Source organism: Pongo abelii, chromosome 11 (assembly GCF_028885655.2).
Source record: "Pongo abelii isolate AG06213 chromosome 11, NHGRI_mPonAbe1-v2.0_pri, whole genome shotgun sequence".
Taxonomy (NCBI): domain Eukaryota; kingdom Metazoa; phylum Chordata; class Mammalia; order Primates; family Hominidae; genus Pongo; species Pongo abelii.
The window spans coordinates 21077226-21089738 of NC_071996.2; positions in this window are offsets into that span (position 1 = coordinate 21077226).

Sequence of the window (12513 nt, forward strand, 5' to 3'; positions counted from 1 at the left end):
GTGATAAGTGTGCTTGTGATGAGTGTGCTGGTAATGATGGTGGCGATGGCTGGTGTTGCTGGTGACAGTGGTGGTGATAATGATGGTATTTCTGGGGATGATGATGATATTGGTGGTGGTTATGACAGTAGTGGTGTTGCTGATTAGGTGGCAATGATGGCTATGGTGGTGGTGATAGTGATGATGGTACTGGTGGTGATAATTGCATTGTTGGTGATAATGATGGCGGTGGTGATATTGGTGGTGATCACAACATTGCTGGTAGTGTTGTTGGTCATGATGGTGTTGGCATTCCTGTTGGTGCTTGTGGTAGTGGTGATGGGTATGAAGGTGGTGGTGGCAATGGTATTGTTGGTGAGGATGGTACTGTTGGTGGTGTTAGTGATGGTGATGGTGGTGATTTTGCTGTTAATAGTTGTGGTGATGATGATAGTTATGATGGTTTTGGTAGTGATGGTGTTGTTGGGGATGATGCTACTCTAGGTAGTGTTGGTGGTTATGATGGTGTTGGCATTGCTGTGTGTGGTGGTGGTGGTGATGGTGGTTAGGATGGTGGTGGTGGCAATGGTATTGAGATTGGTGTTGATGATACTGTTGGTGGTGTTGGTGGTGATGAAGGTGATTTGGCTGTTGGTAGTTGCGGTGGTGATGGTATTGTTGGTGATGATGATACTCTTGGTAGCAGTGTTGGTGGTAATGATGGTGTTGGCATTGCTGTGTGTGGTGGTGGTGGTGATATTTGTGGTGGTGCTGGTATTGTTGGTGATGATACTGTTTGTCATGTAGGTGGCAATGATGGTGGCGATTTTGCTGTTGATGGTTGTGGTGGTGATGATGGTTTTGATGATGGCGGTAGTAGTTTTGGTGATGGGTGCTGGGCCTCTGAATCAGGAAGATGTAGTAGAAAGAAGAAAAGCTCTGGAGCTAGACAGACCTGCATTCCATTACTGGCTCCAGTAAATTACTTAGTGTCCTGTACCACTGTTTCCCCATCTATAAATTGGGGAAAATAATACTCACCTTACATGGTGTCGTGAGGATGAGGGATAGTGTGTGTGTCCCACCCACTTTTATTTGGGGGTCCTAGAGCTCTTTCTCCTTCTTCCTGGGCATAGGAGCCTGGACAGTGTCACATAAGAGGTGACATCATCACTGATGGAAGTCTCTTGACCTTTGGCCAGGGATTTGACAGCCATAGCCTAGTGTGACCTTGGCTACTTCCATTCCCACTAGCGGGCATATCAGGATGTGACTCCATGCCTGGTTGAGACCAATGTCCAGTTTTCCCACCACCTATGTTCCCCTACAGAAGATGAGCAGCACAGATGTCAGCTGTGGTCTCTTCAGTCACGAGATCAAATAGAATTGACTCAGTCCTTCAGCCCTATAACCCCTGGTCCTTATAGGCATGGTACTCCTATAGCCAGATAAGAAAAGCTACTCCTTTGAGTTCTATAGAAGGCTCCTTCAACATGACAGTGTTTGGGAGCAAAGTAGACCTCACAGAAGGTTGATAGAGGAGGCAGGAGTGAGCTTTTATTGGAATCCTCAGAGACCTACCTAGACATCTTTACTGAACATTTCTATTACTCAGTGCCCTTCTTGCCTGTCCCAGCCCATCTCTGATCTGCAAGGGCTTCTCCTGTTGGCACGTTGTCCTGCAGAACCCAGCCTTACTCTCCTTTCTCCTGCTCTTTGCTTCCCATCCAGCTTGTAGTCTTCCTTCCACCAAACAAAGCTACCAGGGAGCAGGTTCTCAAAGTCTCTATCTCAACTCATCAGGGCCCACCCATGGTGCAGCTCATCCCCCTCTGTACAATGCAGCCAGGGTTGTAAAATATGCAAGATGTTTCCCCTGCTTTTCATACTTAGACTGGGGCCTGAGCTGGGACCTGTCTCTTAGAGGACATGAGTTCTGCACAGCCCTGGCTTGTCTCAGTCCCTTCTCTCCAGGTCAGCCCACCACCCCAGGCCTCACTGAGCCAGGAGTTCCTGGGACCACCTCTGCCAGGCCTCTTTCCACCTCTGAAGAATTCTGTCCTTAGGGAGTGAGAAGGAGGCAGGCCTGGTGTGACCTGGTGTAAAGGCCATTAGTGACAAGGGCCTGGGTGATGGACAGTCCCCTGGCCCTCCCCCTACCAGGCACACCCCCCCTGCCTGTCATTCTCACTTCTGAGGCCCTCATTAGGCAAATGTGAGAGGGGCTTGCCCTGTTCCCCCAAAGAGCTGTGTGCCAGAGGAGGGGCCCCAGGAGCACAGAAGCTCATCGTTCCCCTCGTCTGCTCTCTCTGCTGAGTCATCTATACAGGGTCGCTGTTTCTGGATCCAAGAGGTGAATAGAAGCTACCAGCTCTCCTTACTTTGCCTCTGTAGAGATCACAGATGTGTCTCTACCTCCCAGGCCTGAGGGTCCTTTCTGCAGAAAATGCGACGGTGACAGTGGTAGTGGTGATGCCCACTATTTAATTATCATCTGCTATGTATGATTTCATTTAATCCTCACAACAACTTTGCAAGAGAGGTCTCAGTAGCACCACTTTACTGGTGGGGAAACTGAGGCCCAGGGAAGTGCAGGGAGTTGCCATAGTCTCACACTGAATAAGCAGTAAAACCAGGTTTCCAAACCAGCCCGCTCCAAGTCTGGAGCCCTGCTGGCCCTTCACTCCCATGATCTCAGCAGCCTGAGCTCTGCACATCTGCTCTGCCAAGTTCATGCACTAGGGGGGAAGGATTGCTTAAAGCAATCTGATTTTTACAGGCTTCTGTAGGATTTTCTGGATTAAAAACAAAATTAAAACAACACACCAAATATTTCCCTTTTTGTAAATTATAAAGTTCAACCTGGAAATGTTTGGGAATTTTTGTCTGAGGGTTTAAGGAAAGAGACCAACATTTACCAAGAGCCTCTATTGTGCCTATCACTTTTCATATGCCATGACATGTCATCCTCACGTCAAACTCAAGTGGGGCCAGCCTTCTTATCCTGTCTTCAGATGAGTAGACTGCGGTCGGGGAAAGTGTGGCCAGCAGTGGGGCGGGTTTTCAATCTGGCTGCTATGATTCCGGAGCCTGTGTGTTCCTTTCTCTCTGTTGTGCTGCTCCCAGAGGGCAGCCCATGGCTCTGCCAGCTGTGAATGGTGGAAGTAGGAGCTTCTGTGTCTTAGGGTTGCCGTGAGGATGTGTGACTCACATTAGTGCTTGTGTGGGTTTTGTGCACAGTCGGAGCTCAATAATAGCAGCCATCGTTATTCTCAGGAAGGAGAAAGTTGGCTCACTCTGCTCCAGGTCACCTAGTGGGGCTGTCTCCAAGCCCATTGTTCTTTTCTCTGTTTGTTTTCCCTTGTTTGGAGTTTTCCTTTGTCTCCTGGTGAAAAGGTGAATGACAGAGACCCTACCTGACCTCTGTGGCCTGTCGCATCAGGGCTCAGGACTCAGTGCTGAGGAGACCAGGACCCTGGTTCAGTAGCCAAGTGGTCTTGTTGTCCCTGCTTCCTGTCCCTGTATCCCCTCCTCTGGTCCAGCCACCTGGTCACCAGGTGGAGCTAGGCAGGAAACAAAGCTGGCTCTGTGCACCCAGCCTCATTCTACTTGGACTCGAGCAGGGACTACTATATCTGCGTCACGTTAATAGAGAACATCACGTGTTCCAATTATCCAGTGTTACATAAGAAACTACCCCAAGTTAGTGCCTTAAAATTACTCATTGTATTATGCTCATTATCTGAGGGTGAGGAATTTGGATAGGGCTCATTGGAGTGACTCTTTTGCTCCATGCAGTATTGACTGGCTATTCTAAGAAGACTTTAGGCAGCTGGAGGTTCTAAAATGTCTTCACTCATGCCTAGAAGGAGCAAAGGGTGGAGAAGGGAGTGGTTGGGCTCAGGGGGACCCCACTTCCTCTCTGTGGAGTCAGAGTTTCTCCAGGTTGTCTTTCTAGCAGGCTAGCAGGGCTTCTTACACAGCAACTCAGGGCTCCAAAAGCAGGCGTGCCCAGAGATGAGATGTGGAGGTTGCTAGTCTCAAAGCCGGGGCCTGGTAACTGGCGTAGCATGACTTCTGATACATTTAATGGATGAAAGCAGATGCAGAGCCTGCCCAGATTCAAGGAGAGGGAATAAATATTGCATCTCTTCACCAAAAGTGTGTCAAAGAATTTGTGAGCATCATTTATCCACCACAAGACTGAAAAATATGTTAGACCCTCATATCCCTCCCAGGGTCTTGCTTCTCTTACATGTTCCTGGCTCATGACAGAGGCCACTCTTCTCCTCACACTTGGTGGCAGGCAGCTTTCTTTAGTAAGACTCTAAGGTATATAATCATCAAAGCTGCTCTCTCATGTGCACCCACAGCTCAGAAATCTGTTTTCAGTTGGTGGAAGATGAAAAGCGTGGGCAAATAAATATTTCATCATGGTTATTGGGAAGCTGCAATTGATTTTTTGGATTCAACTGCAAAAAATTAAGGATGATTTAATTTCAGTCAACTCAATGCAACAGGTGTTTAGATATGTTTTGGGTCTGATTTTTTTTTTTTTTTTTTTTTGGTCAAATGGAGTCTCACTCTGTCGCCAGGCTGGAGTGCAGTGGCGTGATCTCGGCTCACTGCAACCTCCGCCTCCCAGGTTCAAGGGATTCTCCTGCCTCAGCCTCCAGAGTAGCTGGGACTACAGGCACACACCACCATATCCAGCTATTTTTTTTTTTTTTTGTATTTTTAGTAGAAACGAGGTTTCACCATGTTAGCCAGGATGGTCTCAATCTCCTGACCTCATGATCTGCCCACCTCAGCCTCCGAAAGTTCTGGGATTACAGGCGTGAACCACTGCGCCTGGCCCAGTTGCTTCTTAATAATCCCTTTGGAGTCAGTCACTCTTATATGCGTTTAAGTCTTTTGAGATTTCTATTACTTTATTGCCATTCCATCTTTTTGCCACTGTCATAAAGAAATCTGAATTACTATTTCATTCCATTTCAAACCATCCCATCCAAATCATTCCATTCCACTCAGGTTTTCCCAGCCAGCTCAGTTCAACTCATTTCATTCTATCCATTTTATACCATCTCTTCCCAAACTTTCCGTCCTATCCCACATTAGTCTATTGTTTGATTCATTTCAAATTATTGATTCCCCCCATGCTATTCATTGGATCGAGTTCATCATTCTAGATATCCCTCCTGGGTGTCTGCAATGTAGAAATACAAGAAAAGCCCACCATGCCCTGTCAAGTGAAAGCCGCCCAGGCATGACCAGCCCACCTGACCACCATGCACTGGAGAGGCTGGACCTAACCATGGGGCTCACTGGAGAGCCTGGAGCTAACCGTGGGGCTCAATGGGGAGGCTGGAGCTAAACGTGGGGCTCACTGGAGAGGCTAGAGCTAACCGTGGGGCTCACTAGAGAGGGTGGAGCTAACCGTGGGGCTCAGGCTCTAATGTGGGTGTTTCCACCGGAGGTGAGAGCTATTGAGGTGTCCTCAGATGCAAAGGACAGTAATTAATGCATGTTATTATTCCTTTGATCACTATTTCTGCACTTTAAAAAGAGCTTTAATCTTTTATTGTGGATAATTTCAAACACACCAAGAATAGAGAGACGAGTAATCCTTATATATTCATTACACAAAACAAATCTCATTTCATCCATTCCCTTCTTGAGCATTTTAATAGAAATTCCATGTCATATTATTTCAGCAATAACTGCTTGCATATGTAAGTCTAGCCTCTATTTTAAGCATAGCCACAATACCAAAATAAACCTATCAAATAAACAATTACTCCTTAATACCAGAATGTGTTCAGATTTCTCTGATCATCTCAAAAATGTCTTTTTATAGTTAGCTGGTTTCTTGTTACATTTGGCTGATTTGTCTCTTATGTCTCTTTTATGCCCTGCTCTTTTTCATGTCTTTTTGTTTGTTTAAGAAACTTGGTCATTAGTCCTGCAGGATTTCAATATTCAGGATTTGGCTCCTTGCGTCATTCTGGTGTTTTTCAAGATGTTATGCCAACTTCTATATTTCTTGCAAATGTACAAATTCCTGTACATATTTTGCCACAATGTACACATTTAAACCTTTTTCTTTTTTATTGTAGTAAAGGCACAGAACACAAAATTTACCATTTTAAAGTGTATAGTTCGGTGGCATTAAATACATTTGCATTATTGGGCAACCATCACCACCGTTTAGTTTCATAACTTTTCATAACTCCAAATGGAAATCTCATACCCATTAAGAAGTCACCCCCCCATTTCCCCCTTGCCCCAGCCCCTGGCAGCCATGAACCTGCTTTCTGTCTCTGTAGAGCTGCCTAATCTGGACATTTCATTTAAGTAGAATTACATCAGGTGGCCTTTTGTGTCTGACTTTTCTTTTTTTAATAATTCTTAATTTTAGATTTACAAAAACTTTATGAAGATAGAAAATTCCCGTATACCCTGCATTTAGTTGTAGATGTTTCTAAACTCATGGATTTTATATATTTAAAGTGTTCTAATCCATTACAGATCTTATTCTTTTTGATGTTTGAATTGCCTTAACTTGGCTAGTGGGAGCCCCCTCAAGTTGGCTTCTGTATTCTTTTTGATTTATGAACCTAAAGAAGACTAATCCTTTTAGGGTGGCACCTAGAAGCCAGCTGTTGAGTTAGGAAGTGTGCATGCCTGGTGCTGGATGAGGAAGGAGAGTGGAGGGGAGGGACGTAAAGAGCTTAGAGCAGTTAAAAAAAAAAATAGGATGCCAGCCGGGCACAGTGGCTCACACCTGTAATCCCAGCACTTTGGGAGGCCAAGGCGGGTGGATCACATGAGGATGGGAGTTCAAGACCAGCCTGACCATCATGGAGAAACTCCGTCTCTACTAAAAATACAAAATTAGCCGGATGTGGCAGCGCATGCCTGTAATCCCGGCTACTCCGGAGGCTGAGGCAGGAGAATCGCTTGAAACTGGGAGGTGGAGGTTGTGGTGAGCTGAGATCACGCCATTGCACTCCAGCGTGGGCAATAAGAGCGAAACTCTGTCTCATTAAAAAAAAAAAAAGAAAAAAGAAATAAAAGAAAAAAATAGGATGCCAATTCAATTTCTAGGGAAAACGGCATTTTGTACAATATGCTCTGGAGTTTTGAACTCTGCCAGCACAGCTCCCGCTGGGCTGGAGATTCTGTCTTTATTAACAAACCCAAGCTGGCCTCCTTCCTCCAGGGCTGCGGGAAGCCAGGCCTGCTGGGCTAGCTTGCCCAGCCCATCCATAATTAAGCAGGCCCACTGCTGTCTTCCCCTAGAGCTCATCAGCTATAGGCTTTTGGGGGATGATTAGCAAGGGCTGCAGAGCTCCAGGATGCCTCTGCTCGGCTGGGAAGAGCTGCTGTATTCCCTTCGCATCCAGCATCCAGGATGGCATCAGAGGAGTTGGCAGAGGCCCTGAGCTTGCCTGCCCAGCACCACTCTGCTGTGTGTGTGTGCGTGAAGGCGGCCAGAGAGGGAGGACGTGTATTGCAGAGAGGTGCCTGTCCACTGACATGTTTTGTGTTGCAAATTTGGAGTGGTTTCCTCCTTTGATCCTCACAATAGTAACTGTTAAGAATTCTGTATGGCCGAAGATTCTTGTATGCACTTCGGGCATAAGAAGTGAGAATGAGTCCCTATCCTCAAGGAGTTTGTTAGGGAAGTGTTGGGTAGCACTGTCAGGCCATCTAGGAGAAGCTGATAAAAGGAAAAGACCAGACAGCCTGCCATGAGGGCTGAGTTGTGCAGTGCCAGTACCTGTAGCATTTGCAGTAGCAGGTCAGAGAGGGAAGGCAGCATCACCATCATAATCAGCAACATCAACAGCTAGACTGTTAGGCTGTGATATGGGCCCATGCTGGGTTGGCCAGGCGGGGGACCACCTCTGTGCCCTGGGTGTGCACACATGGTTTCCGGCCTCTGCAGAGGACAATCAGTAATGATGCCAGAGGAGATGCAATGCAGGAGGAGCTCTGGGATAAAGACAGAGCCTGGAGGCTCACCAGGCAGGCAGCGGCATAGAGAGTTGTGATGGTGGATGAGGCTCTGGGGCCTCATGGTCCTAGTGTGTGCTATGGGCAGGCCTCAACATCCTCGCCAGCAGATGGAAACTGCCACCTTCTTCTTCTGGGTTGCTGTGGGAATGCAGTGAGAGTGTACTGGGGCCTGGCTCAGGGCAGTTGCTAAATAGGGCTGGTTGGCATGAGTAAAAGTCTCATTGCATATGCTCAGGAGGAAGATGGGGAACCCTGTCAGCTTCCTACAAGAGAAGCACCTTGGGGTGGAATAGCCAGGGCTACTGTGACAAGAGAGATGCACAGTGAGTTTAAGCATGAAGCTCAACCCCTGCAAGACCACAGAGGAAGAGGAGAAAGTTCTGCCCCAACATCATGGTGGGCCCCCAGATCCACACTCTATGCTCTGCTCCCTGGTGCGAGTGTTCCATGGCATGGGTGCTGTGCTTCCATGTATTTCAGGGAACTTGCAGATCCTGGGCCCCAGCTGCTGCTGATAAAGCCAAAAGGAAGAAAAACCTTTGGTTGTCCTTTTCTTGATGTGCTACAGCCCCCTCAGCTCCTGAGGTTAATGCACTGATGATCCAGCAGACCTGTCTGTGAGGAGGGCCTGGGCAGGAGATGGGGTGAACCAAAGCTTTGCCTTTAGTTTCTGTCCTGTGTGTCTGGTGAAGCAGGACACAGCCATGTGACGGTAACGATGGTGTATAATTAGGTATGCCTAATTATCATGTTCTAGTAACACATCATGTATGATGGTGTATAATTCAGTGTCACTGTGTGGCAGTCAAAGAGGGCTTCTTAGAAGAAGCACGCCTGAGCCTCATCTCAATGAACAGAGGGGATTTGAATGGAGAGAGTGGAGAGGAGTTCAAGGGGAGTGACAGGAAAATGCACCGGACTTGGAATCAGGAGATCTGGTTTTGGCTCAATCACTCATTGACTATGTTCTTTCCTCAAATCACTTCACCTCTTTGAATCTTGGTTTCTTTATCTGTATGATGGCTATGATAATATACAGGGTTGTCATCAGTATTAAATGAGACTGCATTGATCCATAAAGCACCCTGGCCAGTGCCTGGGATGCAGAAAGCACCCAAAAATGCTTACGCTTTCAGAAAGAATGGGCATGGGGCTAGCAGACCTGAATTCAGGGTCCATGGGCAGGGACAATGGATGGGCTACTGAAATCACCTTTAAAAGTTTGTATATTAGTCTGTTTTGCATTTTTATAATGTAATACCTGAGGCTGGGCAATTCATAGGAAAAGAGGTTTATTTGGCTCACGATTCTGCAGGCCTCACCAGAAGCCAAGCGTGGTACTGGCATCTGCTCAGCTTCTGATCAGGCTCACAGAGCTTTTACTTGTAGCAGAAAGCAAGGGGAGCCAATATGTCACATGGTGAGAGAAAGAGCAAGGGAAAAGGAAGGAGGTGCCAGGCTCCTTTAAACAAGCAGCTCTCACATGAACTAACAGAGTGAGAACTCACTCATCACCATGAGGAGGGCACCAAACCATTCCTGAGAGATTCACCCCCATGATCCACCCCCACCAGGCCCCACCTCCAACACTGGAGGTTACATTTCAACGGGAGAATTGGAGGAGACACATCCAAACCGTATCAGTTTGTGTATTTGTTCTTTTCTCTTTTTCTGGAATGAGTGTTTCATAGATTTATCAGAATCCCCCCAAAATAAGGAGCCATTGACACAGAGCTTCAGACATTACGAAGTGAGTTTGCTCATGTCATTTGAACCCGCAGTGCTCTGCTCAATATACTGAGCGGTTACTGTCACCAGCCATGCTTAATGGTTGGAGTAAGTCTCAGAGGGACTTAGGACCATCGTGGCCTCCCATGGGCCTCCTGCCCCAGCTTTTTCCCTATTTTCCTCCCAAGAGCCTGGGTGTCCATTGGAGGACCATGAGCTCCACAGGAAGGGCCGCTTGAGGGGCTCACAGCCTGGGCAGAGTCAGTCACATGTTCCATCTTGGTGGTCATGCTGGTGACTCACGCATGAACATGTGACCCAGGGGCCTAATCAGAGTGAATTTCCTGATTCGCCACCATGAATTCTTGGACACATACTCTGTGTCTTCCTATGGCCTGGGTCTTTCAGGGGAGAGGCCTGGGATTGTCACAGTCATTTTGCTCCTATAAGTGAAGTCATCTTGAGAGTAAAGGTCACCCAGAGGAGAGGGTGGAGCCAAGAATCACTGAGAAGAGGAGCTGTTTTCTGGATTAAACTGACCAAATTCACTCTGGACTTCTTCAGTCACATGAATCACAAATTCTCTTTTGTAGGCCAATTTGTGTTTTCTTTTACTTGCAACCGAAAGCCTCTTAGTTGATCCAGGTGCCCCACAACACAGTATTGACAGAACTGGGATGTGAGCCCAACATTCTCTGGCTCCCATTAACGACTATTTGGGTCATGACTCTTCTCAGGTTTGTGGACAGCTCAGCATGGCACACCCCTTGGGTGAGAAGTTCTGACTAATTCACTTCCCAATGGGCAAACAGTACTTTTAAAATCTGGTTCCCAGGTAAGTTCTATCATTAATTCCAAGGGAGAAGTTGCGATTCTGGTTCCTGAGATTTGATGAACTTTCTACCGTTTCCTTCCTGGAACTCTCAAGATCTGCAGGAAGGATGTCCAGGGCTGGTGGATGGCAGGGCTGAGTGGGGTGGCTGTTCAACCCTCTCTCATGCCCTTTTCTCCATCTCTCAACGGTCCCTCAGCCCCAACCATGGCACATACCTGGGGAGGCACCAGTAAGTGAAACACATACAGGCCCTGCCTGCCTGGTTCACCATCCGGGGGGAGATTTTCTGGGGTTGCTGAGCATGGGGAGGCCTGGGGGTGCAGGAGCACTTGGCAGTGCAGCCAAGCCTCATCTGCAGCCATAGGACAGCCCCCACTCAGTGCTTGCTGTGTGCCTGTGTGCTGTGGTGGACTGAGTGCGGCAGTGCCATGGGCAGAAAGGAGGTCCCCACCCTGGCTGTTACACAGGAGCAATTGGACCTTGGGCAAGTAAGGGCATTGAAAGCTCATAACCTTCCTTTTCCATTGAATAAATGCATACACTCACAAGAACTCACTCAGTGTTCTAGTGATTACTAAGATAATGTAGATGGCTGTATGTTCTAGTAACTAGCACACACTAGGTGCTCCTATGACTTAACATTTTCTATGCATGCTGATGACACCATGCCTCCCCTCCAATTTATCAAAAACAAAAACAAACACAGTCACCCCCAAAGAATGGTGAGTGTCCAGGTGTGGTGCCTTGCAGTGGTGGAGGAAGGGCTGCCTCTTTTTTTGAGTCTTTTTACTTCTAAAAGAAGATTTACCTTCATTTCCCCACTTCTTTGGGAGGGGTACATGGGAGGGAAAACAGAAATACACACACAGTGACGGAGGAAAAGAGAGACAGAGAGAGATGGGCAGAAACACAGAGCCCAGGAGAGGGAAGAGAGGAGAGGAAATGTGAGAAGTGGAGAAACACATTCAGAGGAAGCTGGCAGAAGGAAGAAAAGCCACCTATGGTGGTCAGCTGTTGAAAAGATGAACTTTCTCCAGTACCGTCAGGGTGACTGAGGAAGGGTCAAAGTGCCCACGCCCAGGAGGAGGTCCATGGGGTCTGGGCAGGGCTGGGAGGGCTGCGCAGGGCAGAAGGTGGGGAGCCGGGGAGCCTGTTTACCTGGGACCACTCATCACGCCTGCCCTGGTAATATTGGGTAGGCAGTGAGCCCTTGCCCTTCTGTGGGGCTGAGTCCTTGTGGCTGGAGGGTGTCTGAGAGCACGCATGGCCTGGACAGGGAGGAGGAACCCCACGTGGCAGATCCGCCTGCCTCTCTTCTCAGTGTATACCATTCCTCAGGGCTTGTAGCATGTTCATGAAAGATTTCTGGCTTTCTTATGTTAGAGAACAAAACAAAACAATTACCTTATTATACAATAAAATTTGCTATGTCCCCAGTCCCATGATCATGGATGTACCCTATTGTCAATATTTCCCTGGTCCCCTTTCTGGTGTCCGAGAAGCCTGGGCGGGCCTGTGTCCTCCTTCCTGGCTGGCCCTGACCCAGAGGGAACACCTCACTTCACACGGTCCAGCCAGGGGCTCTGACTGAGCCACACCCTTCCCTTTGTGGGATTTATGCCCCGTAGGCAACTATCTGTTAATCCTTTCCTACAGTCTTTAAAGGTCACTTTCCTCCTTCCAAAAAACAAATCTCTTCTGAAGTTAGAGGAAGCATCAGTGATTTAAGTGAACAGACTAAACACAAGGGTTCTTAATAAAAGAGTATCTTAACAGAAGGGTCTAGGGATCTCGTGCTGACAAAATGTGTGTCTTCTCCCACCTAGACACTGGCCTGAGCTGCCTCAAATTCTAATTCCTCAAATGCTGAAGATGTTTTCCCCCCTGAAATCATACTATGATCTGATTTTTTCCTCTGAATACCAACTGGGTCCAGACACTAACAATTC